The 22,080-nt window shown below is 42.7% G+C and overlaps 1 protein-coding gene across 8 annotated transcripts in view; it reads left to right on the forward strand.

Moving 5' to 3' along the window:
- The first annotated feature begins 3,260 nt into the window (after positions 1-3,260).
- RALGPS2 (Ral GEF with PH domain and SH3 binding motif 2) overlaps positions 3,261-22,080 on the forward strand; it is a 277,132-nt gene continuing 258,312 nt past the window's right edge. For 6 of the 8 annotated variants that reach the window (XR_007358002.2, XR_012669645.1, XM_048860731.2 and 3 more), the window contains exon 1: positions 3,261-3,472. The gene's annotated coding sequence lies outside the window, so the exon portion shown is untranslated. Of the gene's footprint in view, positions 3,473-17,210; positions 17,297-22,080 lie in introns of all 8 variants that reach the window. The other 2 variants (XM_048860736.2, XM_048860738.2) reach the window with 2 other exon arrangements.

Raw genomic sequence — 22,080 nt, forward strand, 5'->3', positions numbered from 1 at the left:
ATGACATTCTGCTGCTAACCTTTTGTCATGATGGAATTTGACCATTCATTCCTTTACTGTTTCCTGTCTCTTAGCCAATTTTTGATGCATGACAATACTTTATCTCTCACTTCAGACTTAGTTTCCTCACTGGCCTCTTGTGAGAGACTGCCAAAGGTCATTTGAAAGTCTAAACAAATTGTCAACCAGTTCTCCTTATCCACTATTTAACTGGCTTGTTCTAAGAATTATAAATGCGTAGTGAGGCAAAATAGTTATCTCCTCCCTCAGTGAAGGAAAATGATTTATGAATATTTTCAGCTTTGCTCCTCCTTGGATTAAATATTGAGGTGACTTACCACTTACGGTGCTAAACTTTGTTGCAGTTAGAAATCTGGCGAAGCCTTCTTTTCACTCAGGCCACTCCACTGGCCTATCAAAGTGAAAGCCTGGTGGAGGATTGAAATTTGTTATTTAATTTTCCTTTCATTTATGCTGGTTCAAAATGAGTCAACTTCTGACACTGTGCCATGTGACAACAGGAAGGATTGCTTTCTTCTAACACCAAACACAGAACTTTTATTAGTATAAGGAAAACAGTGTTTGCTTGTTATGGTGCAATCCCTAACATCATTCTCTTTCTGCTTTAAGGGGTGGAGGTGGGAGGCTTCTGAGTGAAATCTTCCCCAATTCCTTCTGCCTGGTTTCCTGCTATAGATTTTAAAAAGCAGTGCACACAGCCTCACAAAAATCATGCCTTGCTCCATCTTGATTTACTGTGGTCTGCTTAGACAGAACTTTTCATCCTGGGACCTGTTGTCTCTACAGACAGTACCTTTCTCTTTTAGAAATGATGTATGTATAGCATGCGGGCCAGGGTTTGGATGGTAGTTCACAGATTAGCTGGTGTATGTACACATTGCTGACACATCTCTGAAATGAGCTGTGAACAAAGCAATAACTGACTTCAGTGTAGCAGAGGAGAAAAAACAAGTTAATTAAGGAGAGAGATCAATGTTTGTAAAGCAGACTGAAGATGAACAGTGGTGCTGGAACTAGGGGTGCTGGAAGTGTGGCTGCACCCACTGGCTTGAAGTAGTAGTCACAAACACCAGATACACGATTTCCATCATCAGCACCTCTACTATAAAAATTGCAGCACCCCTGAAGATGTATAAATGCGAACAATTAATTATTAGAAAAGGAGTACTTGTGGCACCTTAGAGACTAACCAGTTTATTTGAGCATAAGCTTTCGTGAGCTACAGCTCACTTCATCGGATGCATTCAGTGGATGAAGTGAGCTGTAGCTCACGAAAGCTTATGCTCAAATAAATTTGTTAGTCTCTAAGGTGCCACAAGTACTCCTTTTCTTTTTGCAAATACAGACTAACATGGCTGTTACTCTGAAACACTTAATTATTAGAAAAGGAGTACTTGTGGCACCTTAGAGCCTAACCAATTTATTTGAGCATAAGCTTGCGTGAGCTACAGCTCACTTCATTGGATGCATACTGTGGAAAGTGTAGAAGATCTTTTATACACACAAAGCATGAAAAAATACCTCCCCCCACCCCACTCTCCTGCTGGCAATAGCTTATCTAAAGTGATCACTCTCCTTACAATGTGTATGATAATCAAGGTGGGCCATTTGATAGAGCCAGAAGAGTTCCCAGAAGTCACCTACTACAGGACAGGCCTCACAAAGAAAATAACAGAACGCCACTAGCCATCACCTTCAGCCCCCAACTAAAACCCCTCCAACGCATTATTAAGGATCTACAACCTATCCTGAAGGATGACCCAACAGTCTCACAAATCCTGGGAGACAGGCCAGTCCTTGCCTACAGACCGCCCCCCAACCTGAAGCAAATACTCACCAGCAACCACATACCACACAACAGAACCACTAACCCAGGAACCTATCCTTGCAACAAAGACTGTTGCCAGCTGTGCCCACATATCTATTCAGGGGACACCATCACAGGGCCTAATCACATCAGCCACACTATCAGAGGCTCGTTCACCTGCACATCCACCAATGTGATTTATGCCATCATGTGCCAGCAATGCCCCTCTGCCATGTACATTGGTCAAACTGTACAGTCGCTACGTAAAAGAATAAATGGACACAAATCAGATGTCAAGAATTATAACATTCATAAACCAGTCGGAGAACACTTCGATCTCTCTGGTCACGCGATTACAGACATGAAAGTTGCAATTCTTCAACAAAAAAACTTCAAATCCAGACTCCAGCGAGAAACTGTTGAATTGGAATTCATTTGCAAATTGGATACAATCAACTTAGGCTTGAATAGAGACTGGGAGTGACTAAGTCATTATGCAAGGTAACCTATTTCCCCTTGTTTTTTCCTAACAACCCCCCCCCCCCCAAGACGTTCTTGTTAAACCCCGGATTTGTGCTGGAAATGGCCCATCTTGATTATCATACACATTGTAAGGAGAGTGGTCACTTTAGATAAGCTATTACCAGCAGGAGAGTGGGTTTGTGTGTCTGTTGGGGGGGACCTTAGAGGGGAGAGGCGTGAGAAAACCTGGATTTGTGCTGGAAATGGCCCAACTTGATTATTATACACATTGTAAGGAGAGTGATCACTTTAGATAAGCTATTGCCAGCAGGAGAGTGAGATGGGGGGAGGTATTTTTTCATGTTTTGGGTGTATAAAAGATCTTCTACACTTTCCACAGTATGCATCCGATGAAGTGAGCTGTAGCTCACAAAAGCTTATGCTCAGATAAATTGGTTAGTCTCTCAGGTACCACAAGTACTGCTTTTCTTTTTGCAAATACAGACTAACACGGCTGTTACTCTGAAACCTTAATTATTAGAGGCACTCAAGTGGTTTGCAATAGAGTAGACAGGCTCCCCAAGGGACGCCAGTGAAAAAGGGCCCTAAAAGCAGTCTGGGGTAGCATCCAGGGACGGCCCTTCGAGATGTTCCAGGGTCATTTTAATGTAGGGTGGACTGGAGTCAGCCCCACTGAACGCGAGCGATGGGGAAACAATCACCAGCGACGCTCCTTCCTTGTTCTCTGCGGCGACCGGCCGCAGCAGGAGCGTGCGCGCGCCTCTAACCCTCTACCCCAGTAGCTGAGCGCGACCTGCTCCCACGGCCAGCGGCTGTTGGGCAGTTACGATCGTTGCGTCTGTCGGGCCGGGCGCGCGCGCAGTCACTTGCGCCACAGACGCTCCAATCGTAGGCGGGCGGACGCGCGCCGCTGTTCATCACCCAGCGCCTGCGCGGATGGGCTCATTCCCCACCTCGTCCGGAGAGAGGAACTTATGCGCATGCGTTTTCTGCCTTCCTCTGTTTGTGGTAGTGCCTGTTGTTCCCTCCCTCCGACCTCGGGTCAGGTAGCCGCTACTGAATGACAGTAATCCAGAGCGGGTGAGCTGCAGCGGCGGCCCCGAGCGCGGGAGCCCGCCTGGCGGACCGAGTGGTTTCTTCCCCGCTCCGTGTCCTCCGCAGGTAAGCCAGGGGAGGCACCCCCGCCGCACACACTGCTCCGAGGTGAGGGAGGCCGCCGGGCCGCTGCCGCCTCTCCGGGGAGTTGCGGCTGGGTATTGTCTAGCTCCTGCGCTCTCTGCAGCCCTAGAAGGAGAATAAGCCTCCGCTTGGATTCCGGGCCGCAGGGTTGCCGGGCAGGGATTGGAGGCGCACGGTCCCCTCCCAGATCCGGGGAGGGTCCGGATCCCTCAACCCGGACCCACTGACACCGCCCTCCACCCACCCACACGCGTGTGGTTTCCCTTCACCCCAGAGACACGCCTGGGCGAGGGGGGAGTTGGACTCCGGCCCTGGGCCGTGCTGGCGTGGGGCGCGCGGTGGGTGAAACGGGGGTAGTTACGGCGTAAGCCCCGCCAGGCCAGGGCAAAGTGTGCGCTGTGTGAGTGGGGCTGGAGCCCCCAATTCCCCGCCCGTGTGTGAATAGGTCGGGGGGACTGACCGTCTCCTGGAGTGGGATGGGGCTGAGCGCTTGTGAGGTGGGCGTATGGAGCGTCCCCGACTCAGCCAGCTCACCCGCCGTTTGAATGGGGCTGCGCGATGGCAAGAGGGGTATGTGAAGCGGTCCAAGCCCTAGGATGGGTTGGAGAGGGTGAGGCTGGCTCTCTGCTAGATGGGAATAGGGAACATGGATTAAAACGCACGTGTTCGGAAGGTGGGCTGCCTTGGCCTGCCCCCCATGCCAGACTAGAGGACGCGCAGTTTGAAAGGGCCTGAGCTTTGGCCAGGTTAACGTGCCAGGGTGTTCCGAATCGTTCCGTGTGTGTGATCGCTAGATGGGGATACAGAATAGCTCAAACCAAGTGTGAGTAAGAGCGTCCATGGGTTGAATGAAGCGTTTGCTCATTGACAGCAGTATGGAATGGTCAATCTGTGTTTTAAGAGAATTAGAGATTTTGTGGTTTGAATGCATCAGTTGTGAGGTGTGGGTACAGGGTAACTGAGCCCAGTTGGTGAGTTAAAGCACCCAGGGTTTGAATGGGTCTGTGCGATCATGAGATGAGGTTATGGAGCAGCTTGGGTCCCAAGATGGATTATAGCATGCACACTTTGAATTAGGATGGGTTGAGGTGGGTTTGCAGTGCTGCACTATCATGGAGACTTTTATAAGGAAGAGGGAAAGTTTGGGTGCCAGAATCCTGAAATTCAGCACTCCTGGTGCTGCTGGAAACCACTGTAGTAGAACAGAAATAGGTGTTGGGTCATAGACACTAGTCCTTTTTGGGCATGGTGGTTCTGGGAGGGATGTGTAGGCTAAGCAAAGAATTAGATGCAACTGTCTCAGGCAGACTAGTGACCAACTGCGCATTTAAGAGTAAATGGTTGTCTGAGACTACTTCAGTTACTGTTTCACACAGGCAGTCCAGTATATTCAGAGAGCTGCATTCTCAGAGGAGGCAATTTAGCACAGCTGTTACTTTGTTTGGGATGGTAGGGGGAAGGGAAAACTCTGATAATATAGATGGAAGAGAGGCAGATAAGACACTGGATTCCAATTGAAGAGGAAATAAAGTGTGAAAAACCAATATCCGGGTAATAGAGAATTCATAAACTCTTCCAGTTTTACTGTTTACTCGGTTCATTTCAAGATTGGCAGTTGCCATAGGGAACTATTTTAATGGAGTTAACTTTTTTATGAAAAGTTTTAAATTCTTTCTAGCTGTAACTATCTTATCTGTATCAGTTCTATGTTTTAATTTTTTAAATAAAATTGGCACATTTTTCAGTCCATTAATGTAAGGTATTACCATCATACCAGTTGTAACTGTGCCTCTATTTTTTACTCTACACAGTGTTGTAAACTCATCATAAGGAAACAAATGGTAAAATTAAAAAAATTCTTCTCCCCTCATGTTGTTTTGAACTATGTTAAATTTTTGCTACAAGCTTTAGAACCCTTAAAAATAGTAGGACTTTCATGTACACCACCACTTCAACACAAACTGTACTGACTTGGACCCTGATTATGTCATAGGGTCTACATGCAGACCATAAGTCCTGTGTAGAGTTTCATTTACTCCTGGGGGAATTCTGTGCCAAAAAATTAAAGTTCTGCACACAATATTTTAAATTCTGCAAAATTCTGCATAATTTATTTGTAAAAATAATGTAATATAATCATGCTAGTTTCAATTATTTTGATAAGTTATTTAAATTACAATACAATGGATGGAGAATGGGAGTGAGGAGCATTGGAGGAAATCTCCACGCCCCTTTTGTTGAATAGTAATGTAGCTAGGTTTTACCCTTTATTTCTAGTTGTTAGTCAACAAGTATATGTAGCCATAACATCAGTATTACACCATAGGCAACTGAAAGAGCAAGTGAGGGCTGGGGCATCAAACTCTCAATTTCTATTGGCTACTGACCATCTCCAGAAAGGCCAGTAGTAAACAGTTCACGGGTCACATTGGGGGCTGAAAAAACTTCCTATCAAATTTAGACCAGTTCTAATCACTAAAGCACCATAAGCATTTATAAGGCTATATAGTTATTTACAAAAGGCTCCTTTACACCACTCCGGCAATTAAAGGAACCTTAAAACTTGTGCACCCATTTTATACTCCTGGGGCAATTCACTAAGCAAGCAGACTGCTACATTCTGCTGTGCCCCATGACTGCCTCCTCAGAAACACCCTGAAGCCTTGCCCCACCACGTCAGGCATGCTGCAATAGCGGGCGAGAGAGACAGAGCCTCTGTCACTGGCATGCATGCCCTGCCTGCCCCCTCCCCCTCCCAGTGGTGACTGATGTCTTCCCATGTCCACCCAGTTCTGCCCCCCCCCCCCCCCCCCGGGTGGGGGGATAATTGATGTCTCTGCTGGCTGCTCCGGGTGCCAGAACTGACGTGCCCGCGCTGCTGGGGAGGAGCACGTGACCACTCTTGCAGCTTCCTTTTCTTCCCCGTCAGAAGTCATCTTTCCTCTGGAAAGCAAAAAAAAATCTGCAGGGGACATGAATTCTGTATGCATGCAGTGGTGCAGAATTCCCCCAGGAGTATCTGTTTAATTTAATGGGGCTCCACGCTGGTGCAAGAAGCTGCTTGTTTAGATCAGATTGTAGCATCAGGGTCTAGTGGATAAATTGTAGCTCCTGAGTTGGTATTTCTTTGTCTTTTCAGAAGTACTGCCCTTGGTTTTGAAGATTTGCAATATCTATGGAAAACTGTTGCATTTATCTGAAAATCATAGAAATATACACTTTCGCATTTTTTAGCCCTCTACTTACCTCACTTTCTTTTCTTTCTCTGAGAAGGAGGTTAGGAAACTCTCTCTCATGTGAAGAGAACTTTGCTTTTACTTAGAAAAGACTAAGATCTTGTATAAATCTTAACATGTGTGTCATTGGGGAGAACTGTAAAAGATAGGGTATTTCCACTCAGAGGTTTTTGCAGTTCTAAGGTTCAAGTTTCCTTCCCAACGGGGATGAAGTCTCATTGCACACTAAGGATAGGTCCACACTAAAAAGTTAGGTTGACCCAGCTATGTTTCTCAGGGGTGTGAAAAATCCACATTCCTCAGCTTTGTAGTTAAGCTGACAATCCCTGGTGTAGACAGTACTAGGTCAATGGAAGAATCAGAATGAGAAGATTTAGAATTCATCTGTTGACTTAGCTACTGCCTCTTGTGGAGATGGATTACCTATGCTAATAGGAGAACCCCTCCCATCGGCATAGGTAGTGTCTACACTGAAGCAGTACAGTGGTGCTGCAGTGCCACTGTAGTGTTACAAATGTAGACAAGCCCTCAAATACTGCAGTGCTGCTGTTACCTGGGTAGCATGTCTGAGACAAATACCTATAGGAGAGAGATGTTGAGCAGCCACAAGGAATTCAGTTCACATCCTCCCTAAATACTCTGTTAGATCTTGCTTCCCACTCTGATTCTAGATTTCAGCAAGCAGTAGTTCGGTATTTGTTTACCTAAAGAACTCCTCAGTCCGTTGTCTGTTGTAGGTGGTGGTGCTTGCCATTCTTCCACAAGTCAGAATACTGTACACCGAGGCCCTCATAAAAGGAGAAGCTATTTTCTGGTAACTGTTGTATGAGAGTTGTCTCTGTGCATTCAGACTTTCCCTCTATCTTGGGGTTCTTAACATAATTTGGCTCCATAAGAAGGAACTCAGGTGTTTGGTGGCCATACTCTTATATACGCTCAGATGTTGAATGCTGATGTCAATAGAGGGTGATCATGAAGTCCCAAAGAACACTACTTTGCTAGGTTTCAGAGTAACAGCCTTGTTAGTCTGTATCCGTAAAAAGAAAAGGAGTACTTGTGGCACCTTAGAGACTAACAAATTTATTAGAGCATAAGCGTTCGTGAGCTACAGCTCACTTCATTGGATGCACACAGTGGAAAATATAGTGGGGAGATTTTACTTACATAGAGAACATGAAACAATGGGTGTTACCATACAGACTGTAACAAGAGTGATCAGGAAAAGTGAGCTATTACCAGCAGGAGAGCCGGGGGGAGGGGGGTGTGTGACCGCATTGTCTACAGCCAAGCTCTACGATACAACCGCATTTGCTCCAACCCCTCAGACACACAAACACCTACAAGATCTCTATCAAGCATTCTTACAACTACAGTACTCACCTGCTGAAGTGAAGAAACAGATTGACAAGAGCCAGAAGAGTACCCAGAAGTTACTTACTACAGGACAGGCCCAACAAAGAAAATAACAGAGCGCCACTAGTCATCACCTTCAGCCCCCAACTAAAACCTCTCCATTGCATCATCAAGAATCTGCACCCTATCCTGAAGGATGACCCATGACTCCCACAGATCTTGGGAGACAGGCAAGTCCTTGCTTACAGACAGCTCCTGAACCTGAAGCAAATACTCCCCAGCAGCCACACACCACACAACAAAAACACTAACCCAGGAACCTATCCTTGCAACAAAGACCGTTGTCAACTGTGTCCACATATCTAGTCATCAGGGGACACCATCATAGGGCCTAATCACATCAGCCACAGTATGAGAGGCTCGTTCACCTGCACATCTGCCAATGTGATCTATGCCCTCATGTGCCAGCAATGCTCCTCTGCCATGTACATTGGCCAAACTGGACAGTCTCTACATAAAAGAATAAATGGACACAAATCAGACGTCAAGATTTATAACATTCAAAAAGTAGTCGGAGAACACTTCAATCTCTTTGGTCACTCGATTACAGACTTAAAAATGGCAATTCTTCAACAAAAAAAACTTCAAAAACAGACTCCAAGGAGAGACTGCTGAATTGGAGTTAATTTGCAAACTGGATCCAATTAACTTAGGCTTGAATAAAGACTGGGAGTGGATGGGTCATTACACAAAGTAAAACTATTTCCCCTTGTTTATTTTCCCTCCTGCTGTTCTTGTCAACTGCTGGAAATGGCCCACCTTGGTTATCACTACAAAAGGTTGTGTCTCCTTCCCCCCGCCCCCGCTCTCCTGTTGGTAATAGATCACCTTTCCTGATCACTCTTGTTACAGGGTGTATGGTAACATCCATTGTTTCATGTTCTCTGTGTATATAAAATCTCCCCACTATATTTTCCACTGTATGCATCCGATGAAGTGAGCTGTAGCTCATGAACGCTTATGCTCTAATAAATTTGTTAGTCTCTAAGGTGCCACAAGTACTCCTTTGCTTTGCTAGGGATTCCAAGAGCTTGATGCCAATGGGTGCCAACCCCCAAGTGGGAATACACAGAGGCAACTCTCAAAGAATATCAGTTACCAGTAAGTAACCTGTTGTTCTTTTAAATTTTATTTTTGTCTTTATTAAAATTAAGTTTTAGAACTTTAAGATTTTTTTTTTTTTAGTTAAACATTTCTCTTGACATACTTCAGATCTTTCATCAGTATTTGGAATTGATACCTGATGCATCTCTATCTAAAACCATTATTTCCCCAAAACAAAGAAGGGGAATTCCCAGATTTCAGAAGTTTCAGTTTCTATTTGAGATAGCTGAGGCAATGGCATAGAACTTTAGGATGAGGCAATTTCTGGTTTTATTTCCTTTAATTAAGATTAAACAGACTATATTACTGCAAAACTATTATCAAATTAAGTATTGTTCAGTAATTTTCATTACTATTGTCTAATAATAATTTTATTTTTCCTGGCTGAAACAGGTATTTACCAGTGCCCTGTCCTAAACTAGTTTTTCTCGTGAAATTACCAACCCTGCAAATTGTGTGGTTTTTTTGTTTTTGTTTTTTTTAAAGAATTGGTTGAGACCAAATCTGTGTCCCGCTGAAGTTCGAGAATTTTGCCATTGACTTCAGTGTGACCAGGATTTGGTCCTTGATGGATTTTTGTACCTACTGAGCCAATTGAATTCCTGCTTTCATTTGAATTGAAAACTTTGCTTTAGGGTTGGGTGGTGTAATCTAATTATTTGGCTTTTGTGTGAACTAAGGCATGTATGCACTATATTTCTCTACAAACACATCATGACATGTTTCTGTTTTGAGAGTCTTTTACAGTCCTGTATTTGACAGTGTTGTAAAAAGAAAAGGAGTACTTGTGGCACTTTGGAGACTAACCAATTTATTTGAGCATAAGCTTTCGTGAACTACAGCTTACTTCATTGCGAATACAGACTAACACGGCTGCTACTCTGAAAAGTGTTGTAAAAGAAAATGAGCAAGTAATTTCTGAGATGATACTTAAAAATGCCTCCTGAAACTATTTGGAAAGTGTACAAACTAAGTTGTATAAATAAAAATTTTAGACTCCTCTAACAGCAGCAATAATTGCTGATGTAGAAGTCTCCCCTTCATACATGCAAGGTTTGTGTCCCAAATGCAGAATCAGACAAATGTAATGTGTTGGTTCTGATGGAGAGCCATGTTGTTAGGGAGAGACCAATATTTTATCCATAGTTGTATTTGCAACAGGGCTGTCATCAGAAGGCTGATCTTTTTGCTTTTCATTTAACTTATAAGAAAAAAGATCCTCAAAACATCTTTGTTTTCAGAATTTTAAGATTAACTGTCAGGGTAAAGAAGAAGAACCTTTTTGAAAAACCTGAAGGAAATTAAACATACCTTTACAAAGGAAGAGATTTAAAGTGCACGTTCTGAAATTTTTAAGTATCTGATGCCCTTATATATTGTGGGTGGGGTGGGGGGAAGTCAAATTAAATTTGGGAATCACTTAATAGTTTCTATAATAATCCCATGAATAGGTCAGTTTTCAAGCAAAGAAAACAAATATACACTATTTTATTAGGATTTTCAGAAAAATACATGAATCTTTGTTGTAACTAGTGGAATGAAAAAAAAGATGATGTGAAATACTTTGTGTGAGCCCTTTGTGTTAGGAAGCCTTTGTATGTTAGTGGATTGAAGAAGTAGAGCATTTACTCCTGCAGACATTAGGCTTCAATACAAAACAATACATGCACTGAATGGTGGTCCTCATATTTCCCTACTTCTACACTCCCGTTCCTCTCCTCAGATGCAACTGAGCGTATGGTCTACATTTCCTTCCAGTTGACTTAATCCATGCAGTGCTTATCAGATCCCGAAGGAAAGTTATGGAATTGAGAAACATGGTGGGTTAAGGCAGGATATTCTAAGATCAGTGTCCCAAGCAGTGCTTGAAAGCTCAGTATGATTACATCAGCTGGGAGTGTGTGTGGATGTGGGATCTCACTCTTATTTGTAAAAAGAAAAGGAGTACTTGTGGCACCTTAGAGACTAACCAATTTATTTGAGCATGAGCTTTCGTGAGCTACAGCTCACTTCATCAGATGTTTACCGTGGAAACTGCAGCAGACTTTATATACACACAGAAATCATGAAACAATACCTCCTCCCACCCCACTGTCCTGCTGGTAATAGCTTATCTAAAGTGATCAACAGGTGGGCCATTTCCAGCACAAATCCAGGTTTTCTCACCCTCCACCCCCCCACACAAATTCACTCTCCTGCTGGTGCTAGCCCATCCAAAGTGACAACTCTTTACATAATCAAGTCGGGCTATTTCCTGCATAGATCAAGGTTTTCTCACATCCCCCCCACCCCCATACACACACAAACTCACTCTCCTGCTGGTAATAGCTCATCTAAACTGACCACTCTCCAGGTTTAAATCCAAGTTAAACCAGAACATCTGGGGGGGGGGGGGGTAGGAAAAAACAAGAGGAAACAGGCTACCTTGCATAATGACTTAGCCACTCCCAGTCTCTATTTAAGCCTAAATTAATAGTATCCAATTTGCAAATGAATTCCAATTCAGCAGTTTCTCGCTGGAGTCTGGATTTGAAGTTTTTTTGTTTTAAGATAGCGACCTTCATGTCTGTGATTGCGTGACCAGAGAGATTGAAGTGTTCTCCGACTGGTTTATGAATGTTATAATTCTTGAATGGACAGGAATGGAGTCTTAGAACTTTTAGTAAGTAATCTAGCTAGGTATGTGTTAGATTATGATTCCTTTAAATGGCTGAGAAAAGCATTGTGCTGAATAGAATAACTATTTCTGTCTGTGCATCTTTTTTGTAACTTAAGGTTTTGCCTAGAGGGGTTCTCTATGTTTTTGAATCTAATTACCCTGTATGATATCTACCATCCTGATTTTACAGGGGGGATTTCTTTATTTCTATTTACTTCTATTTTTTATTAAAAGTCTTCTTGTAAAAACTGAATGCTTTTTCATTGTTCTCAGATCCAAGGGTTTGGGTCTGTGGTCACCTATGCAAATTGGTGAGGCTTTTTATCCAACATTTCCCAGGAAAGGGGGGGTGCAAGTGTTGGGAGGATTGTTCATTGTTCTTAAGATCCAAGGGTCTGGGTCTGTAGTCACCTAGGCAAATTGGTGAGGCTTTTTACCAAACCTTGTCCAGGAAGTGGGGTGCAAGGTTTTGGGAAGTATTTTGGGGGGAAAGACGCGTCCAAACAGCTCTTCCCCAGTAACCAGTATTAGTTTGGTGGTGGTAGCGGCCATTCCAAGGATAACGGGTGTAATATTTTGTACCTTGGGGAAGTTTTGACCTAAGCTGGTAAAGATAAGCTTAGGAGGTTTTTCATGCAGGTCCCCACATCTGTACCCTAGAGTTCAGAGTGGGGGAGGAACCTTGACATGGTTCATTCCATTCCATTCCATTCCATTCACTCCATTCCATTCCAAACTGGACAGTCTCTACGTAAAAGAATAAATGGACACAAATCAGATGTCAAGAATTATAACATTCATAAACCAGTCGGAGAACACTTCAATCTCTCTGGTCACGCAATCACAGACATGAAGGTCGCTATCTTAAAACAAAAAAACTTCAAATCCAGACTCCAGCGAGAAACTGCTGAATTGGAATTCATTTGCAAATTGGATACTATTAATTTAGGCTTAAATAGAGACTGGGAGTGGCTAAGTCATTATGCAAGGTAGCCTGTTTCCTCTTGTTTTTTCCTACCCCCCCCCCCAGATGTTCTGGTTTAACTTGGATTTAAACCTGGAGAGTGGTCAGTTTAGATGAGCTATTACCAGCAGGAGAGTGAGTTTGTGTGTGTATGGGGGTGGGGGGGATGTGAGAAAACCTTGATCTATGCAGGAAATAGCCCGACTTGATTATGTAAAGAGTTGTCACTTTGGATGGGCTAGCACCAGCAGGAGAGTGAATTTGTGTGGGGGGGTGGAGGGTGAGAAAACCTGGATTTGTGCTGGAAATGGCCCACCTGTTGATCACTTTAGATAAGCTATTACCAGCAGGACAGTGGGGTGGGAGGAGGTATTGTTTCATGATTTCTGTGTGTATATAAAGTCTGCTGCAGTTTCCACGGTAAACATCTGATGAAGTGAGCTGTAGCTCACGAAAGCTCATGCTCAAATAAATTGGTTAGTCTCTAAGGTGCCACAAGTACTCCTTTTCTTTTTGCGAATACAGACTAACACGGCTGTTCCTCTGATAACTCTTATTTGTGTAATAAGTATTCTTATCACAAAGAGGACATTAATTTTGTTTAAGCACATTACTTTTCTTATGATGCCTGTCCAGTGAAATTAATAAATTAAGTTATAAGGAGAATATGTCACAGGGACTGTTATGATTTAGATCCATTATGCAGTAAAGAGATTATTTGGTAAAAGCTCTTGGTATAACTATACTCATATAAGGAATGGTTATTCCCCACTTAGTAGTTGCCAGTGACATGCTTGCTTGCCATTTACCAGATGTTCTAAAGTTAAGTTTAATAAGGTGCTTCAAATGAGAAATGTCACTGTGAAAAATGAATATGATTAAAAATATTTAAAATTTTTATTCTTAAATTAGGGTAAAGTTTCAGTTGAACTTCTTGCCCATTTACTGCCTCTTGTAATTTGAATTTTGATACAAAAGTTAAAAATATAAAGGTAAACTTAAGTAGGAGTATCAGTAATGTATTCAGATGAAATTCATCACGCTTCTCTTGCACACATGATTAATAACTGACAACAACTTGGGTATTTTCGTAAGGTTGTAATAAATGAATAAGATGTAGAGCAGAGAATGCCAAACTTTCTATGTAAATCTGTTTTTGAAAGTGTACTTTAATTGCTAAATAAAATTCCCATTATGTTTTTATAGCTCATTAGACACAGTAAAATAAATTTGGTAAATTATGAAGAGAGGAAGACTACTTTGGATTGGTATAGAAATATATTATGATTAGAAGGGGGCAGATTGCCTGTTACTTTGTCACATAGGTAAGGTTGTGGTGGAACAACTCCCATGGTACCTAGATGTCATTTATCTCTTTGACCCTTCTCAGTCTGATATAGTCCTGCCTGTTGCACAGACATTGCATTGGTCCATCTCCTGACAATAGATGAAAGACTATCAACTACCTTTGATATGTTAAGGTGATGCTGACTCACCTGTGAACCTGTATGGGGTGGATGGGACTGCTCTTCAGTGAGTTTGTTTTCTTTCCTCTTGGACAGATCTCAATGGGTAGTTGTGGGCAATTGCCCCTCTTCTTGAAGAGCTGTCATGTGTGGGGTGCTGCAAGGTACCATTTTTCACCCCTCTTGTTCAATGTGTGTATGGTGCCATTAGGAGGATTAAAATGAGATATGGGGTTAAGCTTTTTCAGTGTGTTGATGACCCCCAACGGTAGGCTTCTCTCTCATCTGTCTGGGATGATGCAATTCAGCTCCTCAGTCAGTGTCTAATTGAGATTGGAGCATGGGTGAGAGTAAGTTGGCAGAGGCCCCACTCAGATAAGACTGACGAGATGAGGATGGGTTGGAGTAAGCAACTGGAAGAGATGCTGAAGGTATATGATCAGCCTCTGTGATAAGGAGCACATCTGCCATTAGTTAATAGTGTTTGCGACTGAGGGGTGATTTTTAGACCCCCAGTTGTCGTTGTTTGACAGTCATATTACAGCTGACCCAGTCAGCTTTTCACTGCATCTGGCCAGGAAGTTGTGATCTTTCCTTTGAGATGTGATGCTTCCTACTATTATCTATGCTTTTGTCACCTCTAATATTAGACTACTGCAATGCGGTCTGCATGGGGACTACATCTTAAAACCATTTGGAAACTGAAGTTTGTGTAGAACACAATGGCTCACTTATTGAGTGGGTCATTTCACTGGGAGCACATGACACCAGTGCTCTGGGATCTGCACTGGTTGCCCATTTAGCTCCAGATGGAGTTTAATGTGTTGTCATCTGAGACTGCCTGGCTCCCTATGCCGTATTGCTACAGCTTTGGTTAGCATGGGTTCTCAAATTGGATCCTCCTTCTTATGAGAGAAAGGGGCTGGCTGTTAGAGCATTCTCCTATGAGGGCTCTGTCTCTGAAACTTGCTCCCCCTTCTTGGCCTGAATTTGGGGACTTTCTGGGCTTGCTACTAAAGATGCTTGTTTGATAGGGTCTTTGGAAAAGGCTGAGGGTATGCTTCCTAGATGATGACTGGCTGGCCAGCTGAGTTCCTGGAGAATTGATTTCAGTGATGATGATATTTAATTTAAATGCATTTATTTTATAATTAAGGCTCCTAGAGCCAGGGGTAGATGTCTTTAGTATTTTAAATCTAAATAAATAAAATGTATACCAGAATAGTTAAAGCAACATAATGCTCTTGTGAATGCAGTTATACCAATATAAAGGTGATTTATATTCGTATAGATATTCCCATGTGGGAAGGGGAATAAGCTGTAAGGCATCTTTATTCAGCTACAGTAACTCCTCACTTAAAGTCGTCCCAGTTAACGTTGTTTCATTGTTACGTTGCTGATCAGTTAGAGAACATGCTTGTTTAAAGTTGCACAGCGCTCCCTTACAACGTTGTTTGGCAGCCGCCTGCTTTGTCCACTGCTTGCAGAAAGAGCAGCCCGTTGGAGCTAGCTGGTGGGAGCTTGGAATCAGGGTGGACCAGCAGCCCCCCTATCAGCTCCCCGCTCCCCTAAGTTCCCTGTGCCGCAGCTGCCCAGCAAGCTATCAATTGCTGGGCAGTTCAGCTGTCTTTCCCCCCACTTCCATGTGCTGCTCCTGCCCTCTGCCTTGGAGCTGCTCCCGGGAGCCTTATGCTTGCTATGCGGGGGTGAGAAGAGGGGGGCTAAATGTCCCCTGCTCCTGCCCCTACTTACCCCATTTCCATAGAGCAGGGCTGGGGGGGGGGGGGAGACACAGGGTAGGGCTCAGGACAGTGGGAGTGTGCTGGCAGCAGGGGCTGTCTGAACTTGCTGATCTACTTAAAAAGGCAGTGTACTTAAAAGGGCCATGCGCATCTTTTTCACACATAGGGTGTGTGTGTGTCTGTCTCTCTCCCATGCTCCCTCCCCTCCCTCCATTTATGGTGCCTTGTAGAGTGTGAGGCTACATTAACAACAGTGTGTTAACCCTTGAGGGCTCAGCTGTTCTAGTTCATCATTTTAGCAGTAAGGCATTCCCTGAGAAATATCCCACCATCTGACTTCACCACTTCAACCAAGCTTCGCAATCATCATTGCTGTGTACAGTGTTAAATTATTTGTTTAAAACTTAAACTCTGTGTGTGTCTGTGTGTATACATACACACACACAAAGAGACAGTATAAGTTTTAAACAGTTTAATATTGTACACAGCAATGATGATTGTGAAGCTTGGTTGAGGTGGTGAAGTCAGACGGTGGGATATATATAAAATCTTTTTTGTCTGGTGAAAAAAATTTCCCTGGAACCTAACCCCTTCCTCCCCTTTACATTAATTCTTATGGGGAAATTGGATTCGCTTAACATTGTTTCGCTTAAAGTAGCATTTTTCAGGAACATAACTACAACGTTAAGTGAGGAGTTACTGTACATTCACACTAAGGAATATATGTGAAATGGATGAATTTTATTGTAATTGTCAGCACTTCGGACAAAATCAAAAGCGGGTTTCGGCTATATGTGTAGTAGGTCTTTTAGCTGGTGTAATAATATTGGTTAGGAGTGTTTTATACCAGCATAAATTATACTGGCAAACAGATTTTTTTTTCTATGAGTTTATTTCATTTGAGGAACTGATGTAAGCTATACTGGGAAAAGAGTTGGTATGAGCCGTCTTCCCCCCACCCCCATGCCGGAGATAGGGGTGTGGTTTGCTGGTATAAGTAACAAACTGTTTCTAATGTAGATAAGGCCTTGGTTGTCCCCTTGAATCTCAGTCAGTCACTTTTGTCCACATAGTTTTTACAAATACAAAAGGAAAAAGAAATGCTCACCTTCTAAGGGCTTGTCTCCACTTACCAGGGGATTGACACGTGGTAAATTAGCTAAATTGACTGCCGATCGCTCTCCCGTTGACTCCGGTACTCCACTGGAACGAGAAGCATAAGGTAAGTTGACGGGAAAGTTTCTCTCGTTGACCCAGCACGATGTAAACACCACAATAAGTCAACCTAAGGTACGTCAACTCTAGCTACATTTTTCACATAGCTGGAGTTGCGTAACTTAGGTTGACTTAGTCCTGTAGTGTAGACCTGCCTGAAATAACAGCAACCTGTGCAGTATTCCTGTTTGGGATTTTCTTATGCCCTTGAATTGCTCTTCTTGTGCCTAGATACTACCCTGGTTGGCATTTTACAATGTGAGGGAGCTCGTGAAGGAGAGCAAAACTAATCTAAAACAAATCTAAATGGCAAGTCGGTGCTCTCCTTGTTTCTGCTCAGTCTTCTGACTATAATTGTGAAGTGAATATCAGATATGAAATGGATGTAAGTTCAGTTGTAAAGAGAAGGTATATTCTGTCAGGGTTATTAAAAGGCTGGATAATTAAGCATTTTAGAAGTATAAAGCAAGAGTACAATCTTATGCCTTTGAGGAAAGTCTGTGCTGTTACCAAAGTTACCAATCTTCTTTAGAAAGTGTGCTTGCAGATTGTTCTCTCTTGAATGTCTAATTGCTTGTAGTTTCTTCTGCTTGTTTTTTAAAACAAAATGCCAATGTCATTTATGAAACTTGACTCTGTGTGAATAACTTATGCATGCAGCTCAAATTGCATTATATGTTACAACTTGTGTTTTACTAGTATTTTATTAATGTTTTTGAGAGTCAAATTTGCCTTTTTCTTGGAGCTGTCATGATATTTGAAGTTTTCTTTGAGGAACCTAATTAATATTTCAAAATAAAAACTAATTTGCAAGTACTCTTTCCACGGGAAACTGCAATTGTATGTAGTAATTAATGCATATGAGACTTCCGTTTGTAGAAATAGGATGTGTATAACTGATTTTTTCACTTATATTTATGGTACAATCACAAGTGCAACAGAACTTATCTTGTGCGTTATCAAAAAGGTGAATCGAGTGATCTGGAGAGGGAAAGGAAGAAACCCAAATAATTCACAATTGCTATTCTACATTTCTGTGGTGGTATTTAAATATGAATTGAAAAAATATAATAATAATAATATGATGATGATGATGCATCTCAGGTAAACGCAACAAAAAATGCTCCTATATGTCGAATGAAACACAGTGTGGCTAACTTATGTAACTTTGAAATCCAGAGTAGACAAGACTCTAGGGAGAAAATTTTGGAAATAGCCATGGATGTGTGGAGCAAAATATATATTGAGGTTACATCTTCTGTTTAGGATTTAAGACTCAAATTAATTCAACAAAAGTGTCCCAGATTGCATTAGAGTCTGAATATAAAATATCAAGAGTAACAACATATGGTGTGTTGAGTGGCCCATTGTTTAACCTGTTTTGGTAATGTTGAAGTATTAGTCAATCCTAAACATTCTTCTTCTTCGAGTGCTTGCTCGTGTTCATTCCATGTTAGGTGTGCACAAGCCGCATGCACTGTTTCCAGAGATTTTTTTTCCCCCAGTGGTATCCATAGGGCTGGCTCTAGTGATCCCTGGAGTCCCACCCCCATGCACCTGTGTAAGGGATGCTGCTGGCCCAATGCCGTTCCAGTTCTTTCTTACTGCCTGTGACGGTTGCTGGAACGACTTTCTCTCCTGTGTGTTTGCAAGCCTTCTCTAGTCGTTGAATTTGACTGTTTTTGTACATATTAGTGTTAGTCATGTATAGTTAGCAGAGTTAGATAACAGTCCCCTCAGAGGACTCCATCGCAGGGACAGGGCATGCTCTGGTTCCTGGGATTCGAATTGTGTTCTGCCTGTGATAAGCCCATGCCAGTGAGCGACCCTCATTCGAGCTGCCTAAAGTGCCTTGGGGAAGGTCATATCAAGGACAGGTGTAAAATCTGCTGGGGCTTCAGGCCTCACACCCAAAAAGACAGGGACATTCGTTTGAAGGCCCTGTTAATGGAACTGCACTTAAACCAGCCTTGGAACCAAGCTGCTCTTTCTGCCTGTCTTCCTGAAGCTTCACAGCATGAATGAGGAAAGGCATTTGCATTCTTCAGATGTTAGAAGGGCCCTGGCCTTCTATATTGACAGGACTAAACCCATCTGTAAGTTGAAACAGCTTTTTGTCACTGTAGCGGATAGAATGAAAGGGCTTTCGGTGTTGTCCCAGAGGATCTTGTCCTGGATCACAGCCTGCATCTAGGCTTGCTATGGACAGGCAAAGGTCCTGCCTCCGGTCATCGTGAAAACCCATTCTGCAAGAGTGCAAGCATCCTCAGCAGCGTTCTTTGTACAGTTACTGATCCAGGACATCTGCAAGGAAGTAACATGGTCGTCGATCCACACCTTTGTGTTCCACTATGCTATCACCAAACACGCTCAAGACAATGTTCAGGAGAGCTGTGTTGCAATCTGCATGCCTGTGATCTCCTAGCTCACCTCCAAGGGCACTGCTTGTGAGTTACCTAACATAGAATGGACATGAGCAAGCGCTTGAAGAAAAATGGTTACTAACCTTCTATAACTGTTGTTCTTTGAGATTTGGTGCTTATGTCAATTCCATGACCTGTCCTCCTATCACGCTGTCAGTTGATGGCAAAAAGAAACTGGAATGGTGCGGGGCTGGCAATGCCTCTTATACCAGCATGAGGGCACTAGAGCTGGCCCCTACAGATACCACTGGGTGGGAATCTCTCTGGCAACAGCACACATGGTGGGTACACACCTAACACGGAATGGAGATGAGCAACACATCTCGAAGAACAACAGTTACAGAAAGTTAGTAACCGTTTTTTATACCTCAGTTTTATTCTAGGTATGAAAATTATTAAATCATGCTATTTATGCTAAAAACTTTCCGCCAAGTGCAATTGTAAGGAAAAGTGACACTGCTTATAGAATGAGAAATCCACCATGGGATGGAATCTGTGAATTGGCCAACCTTGAATAGGTATCACTGCCATGTAACAATTGTTTGGATGTGTGATACTAGGAGATATATTTGGCCGCCTTGGAACTGTATAACTAATCAGGGTAAGACTGAAAGTGAACAGAGTTTGGGATGATTCATATTTTTGATGCAACTGATTTGTCTCTCTCTAACCTATTGTATACAATTATAAAATTACAAATATGTCTCAGGGAAGTCGTAAAAAAATTGCTGAGTATGTTCAAAGGCTGAGGGTTGTATATACAACTAAAAGGACTTCTTATTTAAGAGTTTTATATATTGCATTTGCTCTCTGAGCCAGCTGGTATTTTATTTTTCATTTTTTTTTCTCCTGTCCGATTTCTACAGTTTTACAGACTCTGGCTTTCTCAGTCTCTCCCTAAAGCTATAGTCTTTAGTCAAAAAGGAAATGGGCAGGAATAGAATTAGAAGGTATGTAAGATTACTGGTCTCTTTCCCTTTCCCTTTTTGTGGGAATGAAAGAAGAGGGCGGACTTGCCTTACTCCCTGGAGATGCTGTAGATATCTCTACATGGCAAACCGAAACTTGTGGCTCTGAGTCTGTGTGCCCGGTCAGTTGACTTGGGCTCTCAGAGCTTGGGCTGTGGAGCTAAAAATAGTAGGACAGACATTCCTGCTTGGGTTGGAGCCCAGGTTCCAAGACACTCTCTCTTCTACCCCCCCCCCACCCCGGGTTTCAGAGCCCAGGCTCCAGCCCGAACCCCAACATCCGCTCTGCTATTTCTAGCTCTGCAAGTCCCAGTCAATTGACTTGGACTCTGAGGCTCACTGCCGCGGGTTTTAATTTGCAGCAGAGACATACCCAGTTAACTCTATGCTCCTTCTAGGTGTTAGACTTCAGAGCTGACTTCTACTGAATGTGACAGATGTCGAGCTGGCTTTGCTTCTTGAGAGGGAGACAGGGTGAGCCTGAGCAACTGCAAATTTTAGTTGCTGGTGTTTTTCTCCAGCTCTGGTGTCCTCCTTTCCCTACTATGTTGCATGGGAGTAATGAGGTCAGATGTCTGTTGCTTCTAGGTCAGTAGGGCATCTCCATGATCTTGTGGAGAACTAGCCAATATGACTTGAGCGAAATGCCAAATATCTGTGTATTGTACATGTGTTTTTTTTAATGGCATGGCTTTATATGAATGGTAATTTGTTGTTGTTTTTCATAAATGGGGAAGGGGAAGGTGTCTAAACCCTCGACACACATGCACTCGTGCATTCATCTTCCAGTACTAATGTAAGTTCCATACATTTATGGAAAGGAGAGTGGACTGGTGTTCTTAGGGGTTTACCTTATTGGTCTAATGTATTTGAAAGAGCTAGCTGCTTAACTCAAAATGAAGAATGACTTGTAGCCAATAGGAGATGGGTTTCATCCCCACCGCCTCCACATCAATTTTCCCTTGGAGGATATAGTGTAGTAGTCATGCGGTCTATTTTATCTTTTTACAGTAGTGACAATTTCAGAGATTGACATAGCACAGTCCAGTGGAGTTTTAGACCAGTGGTTCTCAACAGGGGTACATGTACCCCTGCGGATACGCAGAGGTCTTCCAGGGAGTACATCAACTCATCTAGATATTTGCCTAGTTTTACAACAAGCTACACAAAAAGCATTAGCGAAGTCAGTACAAACTAAAATTTCATACAGACAAATTGTTTATACTGCTCTATATACTGAAATGTAAGTACAATAGTTGTATTCCAATTAGGGCTGTCGATTAATCACAGTTAAGTCATGCGATTAACTTTAAAAAAACATGATTAAAAAAATTAATCACGATTAATCGCAGTTTTAATCACACTGTTAAACAATAGAATCCCAGTTGCAATGTACTAAA

This window comes from Caretta caretta, chromosome 8 (assembly GCF_965140235.1).
Source record: "Caretta caretta isolate rCarCar2 chromosome 8, rCarCar1.hap1, whole genome shotgun sequence".
In the NCBI taxonomy this organism is placed as follows: Eukaryota; Metazoa; Chordata; order Testudines; family Cheloniidae; genus Caretta; species Caretta caretta.